The 6,483-nt window shown below is 51.0% G+C and overlaps 1 pseudogene across 1 annotated transcript; it reads right to left on the bottom strand.

Annotated features, from left to right (window-relative positions):
- Nucleotides 1–1,950: 1,950 nt before the first annotated feature.
- On the bottom strand, nt 1,951–5,638 carry LOC101578286 (annotated as a pseudogene). Its single transcript, XR_002820570.1, has 3 exons — nt 5,045–5,638; nt 4,867–4,953; nt 1,951–2,227 (listed from the first exon to the last, which is right to left on the bottom strand). The product of XR_002820570.1 is annotated as a kelch domain-containing protein 3 pseudogene (transcript).
- Between the last annotated feature and the right edge of the window lie 845 nt (nt 5,639–6,483).

Here is a 6,483-nt window from a genome sequence, read left to right as displayed (position 1 = left end):
TCACAGGACTAACAATGAACTACTTCACTTTCTGATGCCCGGGATGGTTTCAGCCCTCTGTTGAATCCTGTTTTGTTCATTTATTTTTGTTTGGAGGTCCTGGGATTGAACCCAAGGCCTCACTGATGCTAGGCAAGCGCTTCAGTGCTAAGCTACATTCTCAGTATTTCAGATTTCTGAGACAGGAGACAGGATCTTGGTAAATTTTGAGACAGGATCTTGGTGAATTGTCCGACTCTGCCTCCAACTTGCAGTCCTCCTGCCTCAGTTTAAGTAACTAGGATTGCAGGCATGTATCACCACGCCCGGCCTGAATCCTGCACAGAGAGTAAAAAGAAGTTATTTTGAAAGATGGATCTGAGAATCTAAGCATAGGAGATAATCGATGCCTACAGATAAGGATGAAAATTTGGCCAATGGCTGTATCTTTTCCAGAAGGTGGACTCCCTTGGGCTTGCCCAATGCGTCTATATTTATTTAATGTCCCTTTCAGGTCCATGGCTAGAAATGAACATGGATGCTGACTTCCTTATTGGCAAGCCACCTCTGGTCTTTCTTCCATTTCTAACCTACTCTGCACCCCTGCAGCAGCATTTGGACCTCCCCGTACATGGATGAGGCGCTGTGATCCAACCAGGGGCAGAAATACCATGTTTGTGCAGAACAGCATCTGCAGATGTTGTCTCCAGCACCGTTCAGCTGGAGTCACATTTGGCATTTAAAAAATGAAATGAAGCAACCACAGAAGGAGATAAAACGGCCAGAACTCTCTGTCCACAGGCTCTGTGGCTGTTTCAAGTAGGAATAGGCTTCACAAAGAGAAAAGACGAAGTAGGGAGCCAGGAAGTGGGGGATGGGCCAGAGATAGGAGCGTTTATCTAGCCGAGCTGGCATCTAATCAGTCCTAAGTCAGCTCTGGGGGGCAGGGACATAAACTAGAGCAGGTCTGATGCAGGCTCCCGGCTCTGGCTTGTACCCAGTGAGGAGGTACAGGGGGCCTCGTCGCAGTGTTCTTCAGGGCTGCAAAAGGCGGGCAACAATCCGAAGTCTGCTCAGAGTGGGCTGTTTGCATTAAGTTGTGCGTACTTGTTAAGGGCAGGAATGAGGATGCAGATGTGCTGATCTATGGAAAGTGGGGTGAGGGGGAAAGGAAGAGTGCTTAGTACGGAGGGAAAAGAATGTGCACGCTGTTAACTGTCATAGGCCCAAAGAAATGCGAAAAAGTGCACAGCCAGAAGCAATGGCGGGGGTGACCTATGCCTGTGGCAAGGGAGACAGAAGCTGGGGGAGGGGCAAGGACACTGGGGGACAAGTGAGGCAGGAGACTTCAATTGTCTGTTTTCTATATTTTTTCATGTTTGGACAATGAAACTGTACTTCGTACTTACAAATCGAACAGGAGCAAGGTTCTGCCCCTTGGTTACCAGCCAGGGAGATGCTTGTATCCGTCCCCCCTCCCCCAGCGGTTAGCTCACCCCACAAGTGAACACCCGTTACCAAGGACAGTGCCTGGAGTTCGCGAATGTTGGCTCATTTCCCGTCTCTAGCACAGGGCCAGGTCCCTTGCCCCGGGCAGGACTGGGACGTTGCAGGAGCAGCTATCTCTGGCTTGCTTTGCCGTGACGCTGAGTCCTCAACCCTGAACTAAAAACGTGCAGTGACCTTACAAGTTCTGCGGCCCCAGAAAGTCCTCTTGGCGGAGCAGCTTCTCAGCCCCTGCTTCATTTTACCTCCATTGATTTCTCCCTAATGGGCTCTTGCAGTGTCAACAGGAGCTCTCCCCGTTGGGCAAGGCAGGTGGCCCCGCTACGAAGGAAGTAGTATGACTGCATCCCTGGACTTTAGGGCCGGATTTAGGTTTGGATTTGCTTTCTCCAAACGAGGTCTGCGAGCTGGACCAGAATTTCAGCGACGCGCTTGGGAGTGGGGTGGGGGTGGAGGACACACGTGTCAGCGCGCCCCAACCTCTGCGTGCGTGGAGGCCACGGAGGGCGTCAGGGCCCGGCCTAGCCGGGTGTTCGGGGGCCTAGGGCACCCCAACTTCCGGGCTGGTCTGATCTCAAGCGGGCGGTGCCGAGCGCCCCAGACCGAGTGCGTGGGCGCGGAGGAGGAACTCAGGTTCCGGGCTGAGCCCAGCCAGCTGCGAACCTGCTCAGACTGCTTCTTCTCGCCGGCGCGGGAACCGAGGGCGGCCCCCAGCGGCCGTTCCGGGAACGCGCTCCGGAGCCTTCAGACGCCTGGGGACTCCGTCATCTCAGGGGGCCAGGGCTGGGGGACTGCTGGGCGACGACCTCTGGGAACCTTCGCCGGGCAGAGTTGCCCCGGAGCGTCAAGTTGGAGTGGTACGCTGTACAGTCACGGTCCAGAATTAAGTACCCGTGCGGCTGGAGTCCAGAACTCACTCCCAGTGAGCCCTTCTTTTTCTTCTCCCTGTATGGTACTTGGGGTTGAACCAGAACCTTCTCTCCGAGCCAAATCCTCAATCCTTCAATTTTTAATTTTGAGACAGGGTCTCGTTAAATCACTGAATTGCTCAGGCTGGGCTCGAATTTTCGGTGCTCCTGCCTCAGCCCCCTGCAGTGCTGGGATTACAGGGGTGCATCACCGGGCACCTAGAGCACCCTAGACTCCTCCCCGCCACCTTTCCGCCTGCAGCACTTAAACTCAGGCAGCGTCACCACCGCCCTCTTGAAAATCTTTGCCAGTCTGAAGCCCAGTGTTTGCTGAGTGAGTGAAATCAAGCCAAGCTGAGTAGCCAGAGAGTGGATCTGAACTTGAACCAGAGCCATTCTTCTCAAACCTGTTTTCTGGGTTATTTATAAACATCATATTGACTTTATTTCTAATTATAAAATCTGGGTATTACAACATGCTGTTTGAAAAGAGTGATCAAAATCCCTCTGTATTTCAGAATACAGATCAGAATACTTTCTTTGTTCTTTATTGAAAAGAAAATACACAAAAACGGGAGCTGTAGTTGGGTAGTGTTCAAGTACTAGGAGCTATATTTCTTTTATCCCAAGACGGATCCCTTTACGGTAATTAAAAGGTTATAACGTGGCATTTGCTGTTTCTTTTTTTCTTTTTTAAAAATGTATTCCTTCCAATTCTGTTTTCTATAAGCTACTGTCCACGGAGGGCCATAAATCCCCCGAAGAAGTTGTATGTTAGGCCACGTGATTGGCTTTGCATCTGTTTTGCAGCTGTTCCCTTTACAGTTTTATTTTGCCTTTTTGGAAACCCTACAGCAGTGCTTCTCCAACATTAACGTGCATACAAATCTCTTGGGGGAGCCTGTTCAAATGCAGATTTTTTTTGGGTCAGGAGGTCTGAGGAGGGTTGAGATTCTACAGTTAGATGCCAGGCAGTGTCCATTCTGGGGCTCTGGACATTCCGCATCACACAGTGAGGTCCTGTAATTTTAGGAACAAAAGGATTGTGAGAACATTTGCCAACATGGGCTGTGGAGGCTGCAGGGGGAGGAGCTTTTCTTGCAGATCCTGGTGTACTCTGGTCTTTGCTCCACATTTCCTTTGTGATCAGAGAGAATGCCAGAGAGCAAACCAGAAGGCTGTGTTGGTTCAGGACCTGTCGGCAGCATCGGTGGTTCTTCAGGTCTTCTGGGCTGCAGGAGACAGTAGGGCTCCACAGCCGGCAGAACCAGCGTGACCTCTAGAGTCTCACGTGGGCAGCCTGGGCATAGACCCTGTGCCAGTGGTTATAATTCCATCACCTTCCTTCTGCCAGTGGTTGTGGAGAGAGACAGCACACACCTGCAGGAGCCATCATCCACTCCCTCCTTTACTTGTGCCTGTGAGCTGGGACCAAATTTCATAACTGTAGCACTACTGACATTCTTCTTCACAGTACTGAGGAGAAAATCCAGGACCTCACACTCTGGAGGTGAGCTACATACCACCCCCCTTTTGAGTCAGGGTTTTGCTAAATTACCCAGTGTGTCCTTGAACGTGTGGTCCTCCTGTCTTAGCCTTTTTTTTTTTTTTTTGTATTTTAGGGAAGAGTCTACAGGGTGTTCAGGGTCTCACTACCAGGTCGGACTCTTAGTGATCTGCCTGTTTCCAGCCTTCCAAGAGCTGGGATTACAGGTGTGCCACCAAGCCCAGTCTCAATTGTAGTCTCATCGTGCCTTGGGGGCTGGGCCGGCATGGCAGGCTCGGGGGATTGAACCTCCGGGCCCTGCGTCTGCCTTAGCCTTCTGAATAGCTGGGGTGATAAGCACGTGTGCCCCATGTTAGGCAAGACTGCACATTCCTTGCTGTGGAGAAGGCTGAGTGACTTGCACATTGTCACATGTCTAACAGCAGCCCTGGACTCTATCAGCTGCATGTCAGTGGTGCCCCCACACTGTGACAACTCAAAACCTCCCCAGGTGTCAAGGTGGATCCTGGTTGAGAGCCAGTGGACTAGGGTGAGGTGTAATTTATCCATTCTGTTGAATGCCTACCTTCTCCAGCATGATGTCTATGGCCTTTCAATTCCCTGCAATTTTCCCCTCCCTTAGTGGAAGGATACTCATGGGATACTACCAAATGGGGCTTCCAAGTAAGAGAAGCCAAGGTGCATGGGCTCATCCTCCACACTTTTTCCTGATTTGTTTTGGCCAGTAGGAAGACTGGATAGGAAGTGATTTGAAGGATGTTCCCATGAAGCAGGAAGAAGTGCAGTCTCGCCCCTGGGCAAGTATGGGCTGGTGGTGCCCCTGTGTTTGCTAACGGGTCTATCTTTTTTGTTCTTTTATTTTTTATTTTTTCAGGTTTCATTTCATTTTTATAAAATCTAAGCTGGTTGTGCTTCTGGGTGCAGCAGCAGCTCAGAGAGGATAGAGGATAGCCACCAAAGATGTACAGCTCCCCATCGTAGTCAAAGGCTGAGTGGCTCCGGCGCCCCTCAGGTAGCACTGGTGTAGGAGGACAGTCCAGCCAGGCTTCAGTTCTGGTGTCAAAGACACAATTGCGATTGAAGTAAATCTCATTGTTGGAGTGGAATGCCCCAAAGCGGTCAGCACGGCCCCCCAAAGACATACATGTGATTGCCCAGCATGGTGGCGGAGTGGAAGTCCCTCCAGCGTGTAGGGTTACCCTTTGTACAAACAAGGGTCCATGTCATGGTGCTGGTATCTAGCTTGGGAATGTCATTGGAAAAGCAATCTGCCAGCTGCTCATAGCCCCCCAAAATGTACATAATCTTGCCAAGGACACATGCAGAATGTCCATCCTGGGCTCCAGGAATTGCTCCTGACACTTGGGGTGTGGACCATTTGTCAGTACTGAAATCAAATGTGTAGAGCACATTGCAGGCTCCTTTAGTGTCATTCTGCCCTCCCCAAAGGAAGACTGTGTCATCAATGAGGACAGCTGAGTGTCCATACCGCATGTAGGGAACCACAGGAGCCTGCCCTCGGATGGCTGGCCTCACCGGGGGCAGCTTTGTCCAATGCAAGGATACTGCATTGAAAATGTGAACATCTATCTGTCGAGGTGTCTCATAGTTTTCACCAGAGCAGTAACCCCCAAAGGAGTACACCTGGTGCCCAACAGCCACTGCAGCATGGTTCACCCTGCGTGGCCCTCCCTCCAGATGGACTGTCCACCGTAACATCCCCTGGGCCACTGGTCACAACATGTTTCCCCTACCCCCCCTACCCCCCCCACGCCCCGGACGGCCTGTCACCTCTGGTACCTGCCGGCCTGGGGTGGGGTTGCGGGTCCTCGCGCTGCCTACAGCCTAGAACCCTTAGCGTGCCAACGGACGTCTAGGTCTCCAACCGGGTCTGTCTTTTTTAAACTGTGAATTGCCCTCTTTCCTTGCGCATCAGGATTCAGCTTGCTCTCAGCGGCATCCAAGCTGCAAATAAAATGGAAAGCACATTGGTCTTACCTGAATCCTGGTGATACGATGAGGAAATAAGAGCTTGTGGAAGTGGGTCCATTTGCTCTCTACTACTCAGTTCAGAATATGAGGATTATAGGAGGTAAAAAATGAAAACATCTACGTAGTCCCTGCTCGCCAGGAATGCACAGCAATTTCTGTGCATTTACCTAACCTTTACTCGTTTACTAGACAAGGGACCCACATTTGGGGGCAGGAAATCTGATCCTTTAGGGCATGTGATCTTATGCTAATTACTTGGACAATTTCAAAAGGTGAAAGTAGGTCCGGGCAGACCAGATAGCTCAGCTGATTAAAGTGCCGGTTTAGGCAGACTCAGGGACAGGGTTGGATCTCTAGTGGGCGGGACTGGCCCCACCCCCGGAGCGTGCTGAGACTGCAATCGAGACTGGGCGTGGTGGCGCACCCCTGTAATCCCATGATTTGGGAGGCTGAAAACAGGAGGATCACTATGAGTCTGATCTAGTAGTGAGACCCTGAACACCCTGTACTAAATACATTAAAAAAAAATTAAAAAAAAAAAAAAGAGGGCAAGGGAGATGGCTCAATAGAATAGGCACTTCCTTGGCAAGC

Source organism: Octodon degus, unplaced genomic scaffold, assembly GCF_000260255.1.
Source record: "Octodon degus isolate 3935 unplaced genomic scaffold, OctDeg1.0 scaffold00002, whole genome shotgun sequence".
Classification (NCBI taxonomy): domain Eukaryota; kingdom Metazoa; phylum Chordata; class Mammalia; order Rodentia; family Octodontidae; genus Octodon; species Octodon degus.
Note: the sequence above shows the minus strand (reverse complement) of the source record. Positions and strands in the feature narration are given on the sequence as shown.